Source organism: Anneissia japonica, unplaced genomic scaffold (assembly GCF_011630105.1).
Source record: "Anneissia japonica isolate Jap-2015-1 unplaced genomic scaffold, ASM1163010v1 scaffold493_len2256704_cov171, whole genome shotgun sequence".
NCBI classification, from domain to species: Eukaryota; Metazoa; Echinodermata; class Crinoidea; order Comatulida; family Comatulidae; genus Anneissia; species Anneissia japonica.
The window spans coordinates 1352156-1366049 of record NW_022727062.1 but is presented as its reverse complement, the minus strand read 5'-3'; positions in this window follow the sequence as shown (position 1 = coordinate 1366049).

Here is a 13894-nt window from a genome sequence, read left to right as displayed (position 1 = left end):
GGGGTTAGGGGCGAAGTCGGCGAGTGGCATTTCGGCCTTCCAGGTGTTATAGACATGACATTTCCTACCTCTGCCCCAACCTTGCTGCCTGGACCTCCGTCGGTGTAATATTACGGTACCTCCGTAGCAGGTTTGGCGCTAGGGGGTGCGATGTCCCCGACGGGGATGTGGGTCTATGCCTTAGTATAGAGTATAGTAGATGTGGTCGGTCGTCACTTAAAATCTTTAGAAATTGGTCCTGTCTGAGGGCGAAGTTCAAATGCATACTTAAGTGATTTTAAAGCCAACTAACGTAGAAAATACATAGGGCCTATTTTTTTTTTCTCCCTAACGAAATGTGGTTTTTCTCATCGACAAGGGAAACAACCCTTGCTCCCTGGCCCCTCTATTTCGGATTCTTGAGTTCGCCATTGTTAAATACCCGGTATTTAAATTCACAGTTGGTCAAACAAAAGTGTATTTAGGACTTTTGACAGATGGAGCACCGTTGCCTGTGTGTTTGTGTGTTTTGATATTGTAGACCCCTTGAGATAGATATTTTCTGTACCAGAGTTCTTTTGTGATATGTGTGGGTTAATTTACAACACTCACCATAAAGTTAAAAAAATGTTATTTTTGTTGTAATACAAATATACATTCCAGCGTCCCTCTATTTAACAACGTATCTAACCAATTATTATATCACACCCCGAATTAATGTTTTCTCGTTTTAGCAACATCCCATGGTAAGAAAATGATTTACTCCTCAATGCCTTCCTCATAATTGGCGAATGTATTTGTTATCCTTTGAATCATCTTGAAGTCTCTAATGATAAGGCGTTGCAATAATAGTATGTGAAATAATAGGATCTACCGTGGATTAATCACATTACCTAACGCGATATCCACACACTGATCAACATCACTGTTCATTTGTGCATGAGACGACATTAAACACGAATTGAGACGTGTCTGCTCCCCCAAAGGCGTATATATACGTAATCAAATTTTGTTTCTGCTCTTAACAGGGATGTAACATGCCCATGTTCATTGTATCAGTCGACGGTTTTCATGGAAATAGAGCAATACTTTCGATTTATGTGATGTTTGTGACCTAAAGTGTCAGCGAGAAAATGTTACGTTGAAAGTTCTGAATAAAGTTAAATACACTTAGCGCCCTCTACATCCGATAGTAAAATTTAAAATCCAGCTGATCGAAGCAGCCGACAGTATGTATACTTGTGGAAGACAGGTCCCGTATTGAACACCGCTTCTGTTGCTTCGCGATCGCATTAATAATAGTGTTGATATTGTATTATACGGTATTACATTGTTTGTCGTCGCTGCATAGAAGGTTCTTTACTCGCAGTGCGTGACTTCGCTTATTTAACGGGCTGTGTACATAGTGATTGTGTATACAGTCATCTATCACAGTTTTACTTCTTATTCATTCCAAAGGTATATATCACCGATATTTTGCGAGTCTCGAATTTTTCTTTTGGGTCCAAACCAGTACCATAGCTGATTAACTAAAATGAGGTGCATTTGGATATCCATTATATCGCTGCTAATAGTATATACCTATCATGCCGAGGCAAGCACCAACCGTGTTATACATGTTACTGGACTTTCACCCTTCTCAGGTCCAATGGGCGAAGTCGGCAATGGAATTCTACCGGCGGTTAAACTCGCTTTGGAACACGTTAAGCAAAGCAAAACGCTTTTAAATGGTTACGAATTGAAAGCTATTTGGAACGACACAAAGGTAGGTCGAATCACGTTGTATTTATAGATAAACTTCTACGTGATTTTTTTTTTTTTTTTATTGAAAATGAAATTGAAATTGGTAAACCGATCGTTGCAATTAACGTGCAAGGTTGCCCCTCCTATTAGTTAATTGTCTACGTATCGCTATAAATGCTATGTATTTTTTAATATCTGCAGTAAGTAAAATGTAGCAATGGCTTATTTTAAATACTGTACACAGTCAGCGGACACTTGCAGGACACGTGACGTGCAAAGTTACAAATGTTACTAAACCCCAAAAGCGACCCTGTTCTATATTACTCGTAAATATATATATATATATATATAACATAAATCAAGGTAGCCTATTGTGTAATAGAGTGTATCTGGTGGTATTTGAATCTGTTCAACCATGAAGCCTCCGTGGTCTAGTGGTTATGACACTCGCCTTGACAGCGAGAAGTCGCAGGTTCGAGTCCCACCAGAGGCATTTTATTACACAATTTCTTTATTCATTTCGATATATATAGTACATTGTACTTCGTGTTTTTACGACAATGAAGTAGCTACGGTATTTTTTTTTATATCCTGTGTGGCTGTCTCTTATACACATCTAGATGTGTATAAGAGACAGTATATATATATATAGGCCTACATGTTTTTTTTTTCAATTTGATGTGGCGTACCTCTTTCAGACGAAATGTTCAACGATTTCACAAAACACCCGAACAAAAATCATATTTAATTCATGCATGGAATCAGATGACTTAATCTTAAAGACTATTGCTAGAGTTCAAGTAGACGGCATATAATTAAAGCCCAGGCCAGGTACTATACGGTATGTTGCTGCCTCCGTTTCTTGTAGAGAGGTCTCAGCGTTATTGAATTCCAAGCTTGCTCTGCCTTAAGGAAATGTGTATCTAACTTCCATTCGTATGAAACTGAATATTGCGTTCATTAATTTCAGGCTGACCGTTCTTGTCGATTTTACGAAAAGAAAAAGAGAAAGTCAGGGGATTGCATAAATAAATCTAGTTAATGATAAATAACCACCGAACGATTAATTAGGCCTACAGAATTTGATTTATTATATACTACACCGGTAAATTATATTGTATATTATGCCTACACGTAATACTAACGACCTTGAATCTTGAATACCGTCATAATCATCATCATCATCATCATTTTCACCACCATGATGAGCATTATCGTCATCATCATCGTTATCATCATCATCATCATCATCATCATTATTATCATCATCATCATTATCATTACTATTAATATTATTGATACGCTGAATGTGCAGTTAATGTACGCCTATATTTGGCGCACCTCTTCCATTGAAAAAAAAACATCACTCAAGTTGTAGCCCGTTCTATCGGCAAGTGCTAAATGGCAATAATGTTTTGATCCCCTACCACCAATCAACCTACACTAATTCAGCCCTCCCAACATGTGACAAACATGTTCTTATAGTATATCTGTTAAGTTATTATTTGTTTCAAACAAGACTTACGTCGATTAATGCATAAAATGTAAGACAATGAAAAATTAATATTGTGATTAGGACAGAAGACATTACACAAGAGCCTAACTTTATTGCAAGTCGAGCTATGTGTTTTCCGATGTCTATTATATTAGTCTTTTTGTAGGCCTAAACCCCCCGTCGGGGAGAGCTTCCCACACCCCACGTCGGGGAGAAAAACACAATTCGTCTGGGAGAAAAATAATTATATGTATTTTCTACATATTAGTAGACCCTAAAATCGATTAGGCCTAAACAAGCCTGTGAAAACCGTACATTTTTAAAATTTTCGGGGGCTTCGCCCCCTGGACACTTTCGTTACCTTTTATTCGAAGCCCGACCACGCCAACTTTCCTTTCGTCAGGGAAATCTGATCCCTCGTTGGGGGCATCGTTCCCCCCGTCGGGGACCTTGCCCCCCCCCCACCGTCGGGCAAATCCTGGCGCCACCCCTGATACCTGTATACAGTATACCTTTAAGGTTGATTAAGTTTATCTTTAGATAGGGTAAGAGATTCACCAGTTCCTTATATGCTGTAACACAACACGTTTTCTTTTCAGTGAAGTGGGGCAGGTGTGTACACCTAGCAGGTCTGTGCTGTCAACATGTAATTTGTTTACGCAACTGTAGGCCTAAACGCGCCTAGGCGTTGCTGCGAATCTAATACCCTATTTATATTGTCAATATAGCATATATGCCTAGGCCTAATCTGCGCATGCCAAACACCCCCAACGTCTCCCTAGTGTAATGTTAATACGATAAGACCCTCTTTGCTTTTAAGATGCTCAGAGTTAATACTACTTACACAATCTGTAACGTCTAACTCATAGCGATGTTTCTACTTCTACTGAAAATGTACTCTAGATAGACCAAGGAAGTATACCTCCTTGGATAGACCTATATCAAATAGTTTCCTCATCACTTCCAGACGTTTTTGCTTGCTATACTTCTTGTCATCACTTCCAGACGTTTTTGCTAGCTATACTTCTTGTCTACTAGTAGGCCTACCTGTGAATTGTTAAAGCGTGATCCACCAGCACCATGTTACCGTGGGGTAACATTATTTGAGAGAGGAGTTGGTTCAGTCGACTAAACTGGTGGACAATGTGCACGTTAAAGAACAGTACACTCTTCCGAGTAGGGATGTCTCCAGGTGTACTGCAAGGGGCGACGCTAGCGGGGGTCCATGGGGGAGAAGGACCCCCTTCGCGGACCTCTGGACCTCCCGCTTTGACCCCCTGTCGGGGAATTTCAAGCATAGTTTGTTGGTGAAAAAAATATAATCTCTAGAACCAAAATTATCCTTTTTAAATAAAGAATCCCATAATTAACACAACATTTGTATTATCTTTTCTTTAAGAACAAAAAATTCCCCGATTAATTTTTCCCCGACCAGGAGGGCTGGCACTAGGCTTTCCCGGTGGAGGGGGGGGGGGAGGTGTGCCCTTTGTCGGGGAGCTTGGACCCCTCGTCGGGGAATTCCTCGCGCCGCCCCTGTGTACTGCCCAATCATCACAAGAAGGACCTCACTGGGAATCAGGAGTGGCGTCAGGATTTGCCCGACGGGGGGTCCGAGCTCCCTGACGGAGGAGGCGGGGCGAGTGGTGTGTGATGTCTCCGACGAGAGCAAAGTGGGCGTTGTTGGGCGTCACTGAAAATATTTCGAAAGTGTTCGGGATCAGGGGTGGCTCATCCCCCGAAAATTGTTGACAATTTAGGGATTTCAGAGGTTTATTTAATCGATATTTAAAATGAAATTAGGCTACTGTAATGTTTTCCTCGATCTACGAATTGTAGTTTTTCTCATCTGCTAGATATGTCCATTGACGTCTATACCTATGCTCTGTCTGCTATAAATAAACCAAGAATCTACTAAAATCAAAGTGTAATCAAAGGCCTATACAGAAGCGAACGCAGCACTTAATTAAACAACCTTTAACAATTCAAGTGATAGTACGGTACCTCCTCTAGAGCGTGATAAATTATTTATTATGCTTCAGGCCGCTCGAAATTCTACGGTATTTATTAGTTCGTAGGCCTATTTCCAAATATAATGAATAGTATATTTCATCCTGTGTATTCATAACACATAATTTATTTAATCGAATTTCACAATACCCTCAACGTTATGAAAATATAATTACTTTTATTCATTGCATCATATATGTATTCGTGCCCCTGCACCTTATTTATTAATGGAAAAATAAGCAACTCAATTCGTATCTAGTTACAAAGAAATTTGAATAAGTTATTATTTCGCAGTAGACCTACATTGATTTAAAATAGGCCATTAATTGTGAGTATATCATTATTTAGAGTCATCTGTGTCCAGATATAACATTTTAAACCTGGGTGCTTTATGGGCCCACTCTTTAACATTGAGTAGGCCTAGAGGACATTTTTGTGAATATAGGTCTAATGTTTTCTTGAGTCATACCAGATGAGTAGGATGCCATATGTAACGTCATATTCTTTAAAAAATCTCACTACTTCGCCCTGGCGACCAAGGATCTCTTCGGTCTGCTGTGAATATAACAAAAAGCATGCTTCGATCAAAGTTTTAGGCCTATGTATACGGGCACTATCTTCCATATGTATTCCTATATTCAGGCCACGAAACTAAAATATAGTAAAAGTACGATATATATAGTACATTGTACTTCGTGTTTTTACGACAATGAAGTAGCTACGGTATTTTTTTTATATCCTGTGTGGTGTTCAGCCGGGCCTATCACGTGAGAGTGTGCTGCCCTCTTGTACTTCCATGCAAGGTGTCTCTTTAATATCTGCACATCGTAACACTTACCAAACCAAAGAATTTTATAAAAGTATCTCAATTTATTCTAAAATTAATTTCACAAGTTAATGAAACTTCTACGAAAAGTAATAGCTGTAAACGCAATATGATTTATGAATACATTGACTTTTCCTATATATTCTAAATATATATTTTCCTTGATACCAGGACATATTAAACGAAAACAGCGATTTATTGCATCTCAAGTCAACGATGATTGAGCAAGGATGTATTCTTGAAGATTGATGCCACAATTATCTAATTAATTGCCGTGAAATTATGCCTAATGACATAAATATTTTAATATTTCATCATTGCCATGCGTAATATTCAACCTGCCCTTGTTTAAATCTACATAGCATATCGATTCTAAATAATCATAGCTTTTGGGAAGAACTTCCATTGAATATTTTGTTGAGGCACCCCTGGGTCCGGGCTTGTTGAGACTGAACGGCGGCTGACTAATACAAGCATTATGAATTCCCGGATCAGCAACGGTGTACCCAAACACCGAGGTTGGGAATTAGGTTTAGTTTTGAATCCTTGCGTATTCATTTTCATTTTACCTTATTCTTAAAAATCGGACAGAATGAAAGAAATAGGCCAACACTAACACTACGGCGAAACACAATATGTATTGAATGAAAATGGGCCCAACAATGCAACAATATACTATGTGTACCGCTCTGTCTTCATTGTTGAACTCCCTGAGATGTCGACAGAACTAGGTCATATAAAACAGACAATTAGTATAATTATTGCTTGAAATCTCTGCCTCTTATAAAATGTTGTATTGCTGCAAGCGCACAGAAGATGATTACCTCCCAATCACAGGGTCAAAGTTCAAATACTATAGATATCCGGATTCTGTCGCAAACTACTTAGCCTATATGCATACATTACATAATCATTTAGTTTAAAATCGAAGATGTTTGTTTCTTCTGACGTACTACGGTGATGGAAACGTTGGAGGATGACGTGTAACGGCCACCGCATGCACGCGTGGTGAAAACAACCTGGTGCACATTGTGTCAGCCGCCGACACGGACGGTCGACACTAATTCTTCGTGCACTTCGGACATATTCAATGAGCTGCACATTTGCACCGACAGCCTAAATAGGGTGTTGTGTCGTAAATCGCTCGGACGGAGCGGAGATAGATGTGTTGGTCAGCGGTCGACACACCTTCTGCAGATATAGTACACAATATTGTCGATTAGATTTCCTTTTTTTTTCTGTATACTAAATATATTCATTCAAGTGTTTATTTATGCAATTGTGTAGCATTCACTCAATATATTTTTTTTCCATTTATTAACAAAACGCATAACATAGAAACAGTTTTTACAGATACCACACGGGTTTTATGACGTCGCTGTAATAACAACGTGATTAAAATATAAAATGACTAGGATCAGGGATATGAAATTCAAACTGTCGGTTTACATCTTCAATCATCTGTAATCTGAAAAGACTTCAAATTTTGCGTTTAGAATTCTTAGTATGATTAGTTTAGTCTATTTGTTTAGTCTGGTGACAATGGCACGAATGTAATGATGTTTATTTTTGTAAAGCAAGAGGACAGATTAATAATTACATTGAGTTGTCTAGATTAATGCTAAGTGAACTCCCAACAGACTACAAACTTACGATGTTTGATAGGCGAGCATGTGAACACAGACTCAATTGTAATCAGGTAACAATCCACAATGTGAACAAGTGAGAAACACGTATGGCTTGTCAAAATGCATCCTGTCCCAGTGATCAGTATTAATTCTATAAAATCTTTACGGTGCAGTTTCATCGTTCACAACATACCGTCTGCGCACAGATAAATGAGTTCCGTCAAAGGTTGAGCCGAATTATCCGACACTACAGCAAACTCATTCCTGATTTTAGTAGCTCTGTTTGCAATAATATCTTATTCCTGTAAATGCCATCAATAGTATATTTTGTTACTTACAAGTATGTCTGGGTATTACTTTGTAATAAATAACTTCTTGTTTTGTGCTCCTTACAAAACATCTGTTTGCTATCCAATGGAGCGTAAGTTGATCGTTTCTCATGTAATTTACATTCTCTCTATTTTCCGCTTTCTCTTTATCGGTGTGTTTCAACAAAAGCTTTCCTGGTTAACCTTTCTTAAACTTAAAGCTAGAAAGTCAGCTTATTGCAACTATAGCTCACGTCTAATAAATTAGAGTTCCAGATTCAACTTTCCATTAAAATATGTAGTACGATTTACAACGACCTCACCTGACTTTATTAGTACAAGTTTTAAAAAACTTTTTAAAATTTCATACTGAAGAACGAACAACTGCAAAGCGAGTTCAAAAACAAAAGCAGGGCTATTTTGCAATGGTGAAGTAGGCCTAGAGAAAAATTACTGAGTTTTGGAGACTTAAACTCAGGTAATTAGATATGTAATCATAAAATGAGTTATTTTTACGTGAAGTCATTTGAATGGTCTGTGTTTTTATCGTTGTTTTCATAAAATGATAGTTGGAGCCATTTTCATTTTAGTTTTTTTATCTTAACATAGGTTGGATCGTTAATTTAAAGACTTTTGTTAAATGTTTGTTAAATTCTTATAAAAGGATATTTTAGAAAATCCTTGGTATATGGAAATGAAGAAAATTATTAACTTTTAATTGAAAATGATTACCAAGCGAATTGATGATAAACATATTTTATTCCTGTAATATTATAGGCCTATTTCATTTGCGACAATTTCATTGGAGCTTTTTTTCTGCAAGTATTGATTCAAATTTGTTAAGAATATACCGGAATATCTCGATTTGAAGCCCTGGGCTATTTTTTGTTTTATTTTATTTTTGCGACATTGGATGGGCTTCTTTTCGAATGGGCTTTTTCGAGGCTACTCTTGCAAAGTAGAGAGGGGGCTTCTTTTTCAAAATGAATGCTGTAAATTTTGAACATTACTACTATTAAACAAGTTGTGCTACCGTTCTAAAGGTGAAGTGTCAATAAATAAATAAATAAATAAATATATATATATATATAAATAAATATATATATATGCCGTTTGCTGTTTTATGGGTTTTTCCCATTTGAAAACATCATGAATCAATATAATATAGGCTGTCTTATCAAAAAAGAATAAAGGTGACAGAGAGCAAATGAGGAATACTTATAAAACTGTACAATGATTGGTCTATTTATCTGTGCATACTGAGTATCTACAATAATATAATGTATATATATATATATATATATATATATATATACATATTTCTTTTAATAAGATGTTTCATTCAGTCAAAGCATTATATACTGTACTTTCCTTTACGTTGAAAATAGCATTTAGCAAACGCAAGATTAATTGGAAATTTTAATAAATCGGAGTGAATGATAACATTATTAATTCAGAATGAATTTTTCTCATGCGGAAATGAACTTTTTTTAATAAGCAAGATTATTTTGCAATACTATTTCTAATAAATTTGAACTGAATGAAAATATGTTAAAGAGATGATTTATTGATTGTAAGTAATGAATGAGATATTGCGACATAAATATGCTTCATGCTGTAATTAAAACCATCTGTGAAATTCTCTCTCAAGAACAGTCTTTCAATTTCGACGGACAGTACACAATATAAGAGTATGATTTCATGCGGAGGTAATTGAACGGAAGGCCGACCGATAGATCCTCAGACGGGACGCAATTCTTGCGACGAGTGATTATCTCCGTGACTTGAAGTGGTAATTAACAGGTTAGCTTTAATAGTGGACGTTTGATTTATGATTAATAAAAAAAAAACATAAAAGAATGACCCATCCTGGATTTGCAGGAGATTGCGGTCCTCAATACAGTCCTGATTAATATTTACAAGGACAGATGATTATGCATAACATTGAAACCTAGCCATCGTTTGATTTTACATTTGTATAAATCTCTACATGAAATTTGGTAGCAGTATATGTTTTCCGAAATCATCATCATCATCATCATCATCATCATCATCATCATCATCATCATCATCATCATCATCATCATCATCTTCATCCGTATTCTGGCAAAGATAGGTCTTGTCTTGCAGTTATTATGTTTCCATGCTTCGCGATCTTGTGCTGGTCTTTTCAAGTTGTCATATCTACCAATTTTCAGATCAGCCAGCAGTTCCTTTCCTCTTCTTCCCCTTCTTTTTTCCATTCACATCTTCCTTCCAAAATCAATTTCGTCAGTCCTCCTCTTAGTACGGTATGTGACCTATCTAGTTCCTTTGTCGTTATCTTTATGTACATATATTATGTACAATCAAACTATTTTCCTGTCTAATTCTCTGTAATATTTCAATATTAAATATTCTTTCTATCCAGCAAATATTTAACATTCTCTTCCATACCTACATCTTTTTAACTTAATTTATTTTTTAAGTGATTAGTGAAATGAAAACGTTCATAGTCGTGAGAAAAAACAAATGCAGGTGCCGCAGGATTTGAGCCCGAGACCCTGAGATTGGAGGGGAGGCACCTTGATCATTTCTGAAGGATTGTGCCTTACCAGCTTATTTAAGGGTCCTCGTAGGCTAAGAATGGAAGTATTATACGTGAACATAATTGTTGTGGATTGTATTTCTCGTTTGCTCGTTTGAAATAACGTTCTTATAGGCTAGTAAGCAAATCAATTATTAACATTGTGTTGTTCAAGTTCACCAAGTTCAACTAGAGAATTCAGAGGTTGATCCAAAATATTTTTGCCGGGAGGAGTTTAGGGGTGCGCAAAACGCCAATCAACGACAGTATCAGTCTGAGAGTCCTGGAAGTTTTAGTAATTTTATTCTCCTAATAAAACGATCACGTTTGATGCTATCGTGAGAAGGTGGTTGTTCTCCTATCGTTCTGCAACCCTGGATCCACCCCCGACAGAAATATATAATTCTTAGAGTTTTTCATTTGTGATTGTTTTTGAAACTATAGTTACTCATGATCTCATTTTAAAGATAGGCTTATAAGACGTTGTCCTCCCACAAAAATGAAAAAAAAATAAAAATAAATAAATAAATAAATGAATAAAAATAACTCATACAATTTTTAGTATACTGCGCTTGTGCAGATATACTCTATGCTGTGGTACAGGAATTTTTCTGTAAAATACATTGTGTTAAGATTCATTATCTGCAAAATGGAATGTGTTAAGTCTCATTTCAGTTCAGTTCCTTTGACAGGCATGCCAGGTAGGCCCTACAGTGTGAATATAGTTTTATCAGGGAGTTGGTAATAATTAATTGTTCCTACCAATGGCTGATAGCACCCTGTCCGATAATGGGCTATGTTTAGAGTAATTTTGACCTTTTGAACCTAGATGTACGCATTGTCAAAAACATAGAGTACCTGTAAAATGCTAGTTGCTTCAGTATGCCCATGCTCCTATTAGAAGCCAATTTTTGTCACAATTTTTCAAAACATGCTTCTTCGCACGTTTATTTCTTTTACAGACTAATTGTATAGTTATCGTACATGTCAATGACCAAGGAAACTAAACTGCATGTCATGCATTAATCAAACCTATAACACAGATCAATTCATGTTGATTTGTTATTCATGGAAACTCGCAGCAGTAATAAAATATATCTTGCAATGGTGTATTAATCTGGATTTGTTTTGTTAATAAGATGTGTAGCTTATTTAAATATACGTATACATACATACATACACATATATATATATATATATATATATATATATATATATATATTACTTGTCTGTAGGCCTGTGTAGGCATGTGATCCAATAAAATTTCAAAAACTGGATTACTGTGTACTACATACAGTTATCAACTTCCATGTAATCGATTGTCGATTTTTTTGTGTGTAGCCTATTTATTTCTTTTAACTTGTTTACTGTTTTAATCTATTAGATTTCAAGATTTTACATATAATTATTATCTTCTTAGTCTCTATATTGGCGGATAATTGTTTGATTCGGCCGGTGTTTCATTCGACGTAAGATATAAGTAATCTAATTTTTGAAAATAATTATTTTAGTTGTTTCTGGGATATTTTTTAGATTTATTACAGTATATTTAATTACCCATGCCGTATCGCCAACAATTACCTCAATAATAGGTTTCGGATGACAAAATAAGAGTGATTCGTCAGATACTGTATCTTCTCTTAGTTAAGATCAATACTTGACATCCATAGGCTTATAGAGTTTGTTTCTGTCTCTTATCCGACATTATATTCTCGAGTATTTCCGTATCAGTTTCTTTATTGATATCGCTGCTGTAACTGAAGAGGATACCACGGAACTAGATAACTTGTGTATCAGTAATACACAGTATTGGCAATGTTTTTGGACTTATTATTTCTGCATTGCTACATGTAAATCAGAAAGGTTAATCAGATGTTTAATGCAAATTGTCTACTGTGCTCGGTCATATAAAACATCTGTCGGGAAATATTTAAAAACAATCACTTCATTTCAATAATAAAGTTATTGAATTAGGCTACGTTCAGACCTGTGAGATACGCCAGGCGTATCTAACGCCAGGCGTACGTTAATCCGACGCGATTCTATGTAGAACGCAACGCCATGACGCGCGCGCAACGGATAAGCTGCCACCGAAATCAGCAGATGGTCTGGTGTCGTCTAGCGCTCACAATAGCGGAGTTGGGATCGTCGTACGACGCAGTGTGTGTAATGATCAACTTCCAAAGAGGCAATTGTTGAAAAAATTAACATATCACCATAATCTTCGTTTTAATATCTTCATTATCATCATGATCATGATCATGATCATCTTTTCTTCATCGTCGTCATCATCATGATTACATCATCATCATTATCCTCATCATCAGTATGATCTTAACAATCCCTATCATCGTCAACGCTGTCGTTTCCGCCGTTGTCTACGTCATCGTCATCATGTTGAACATCACAGTCATTTTCATCATCATCATCGTTATCAGTATAATCATTATCATTTTCGTCATCATCACCTTTATCATCTTCGTCGCCATCATCTTGCTCTCTCTGTTTCTTCTATAGTAATCGACCTGATTTTCTATCCGGAATCTGCTTGCTATTGATTTACATACGGTATTTCAAGATTTATATTAAAATATTTATAAAAAGTAAATGAAAAAAAGTCAAATTATATATACATATATGTACGTATATAATTACAAGATTATATCTGTCTCAATATACAAGCAGATAAATAAATATATAAATAAAGAATCCTTAAAACGCATAGGCCCATATTATTATGGTTATTATTAACTCCCTTGTCGTTGACTATACGTCTACCTAATTGAATGAGCCAGTTTTGCCGAAGGTCAACTGTCGATCAAAGTAATTGAAATCAAATTATTGATATTGAGTGTTATGAGCGTGACGATCGCGGTCAGCGTGCAGAAGGTGTATGTAAACAGTGTGTGCATATGCCTATATACAGCTGTAACATGTGTCACCGTCCTCGTTGATGACAATAGTCGTCATGTGTTTGACATTATAATAATAATAATAAATAACAGTGATCATACTTTGCATCACAATCACCACTACCATCAGCGCTGTCATCGTGTTCATCAGGATCATAATCAAAATATCATCGTCATCTTCATCGTCATAGCCATCATCTTACTCACAATCATCAGTTTTACCACTATTATAATCATTACTGTCATCATCATTATCATCATCATCATCATCATCATCACCATCATCATAATTATCATCACCACCACCACCACCATCATCATCATCATCATCATCATCATCATCATTATCATCATCATTATCATCATCATCATCATCATTATCATCATTATCATCATCATCATCATCATCATCACCATCATCATAATTATC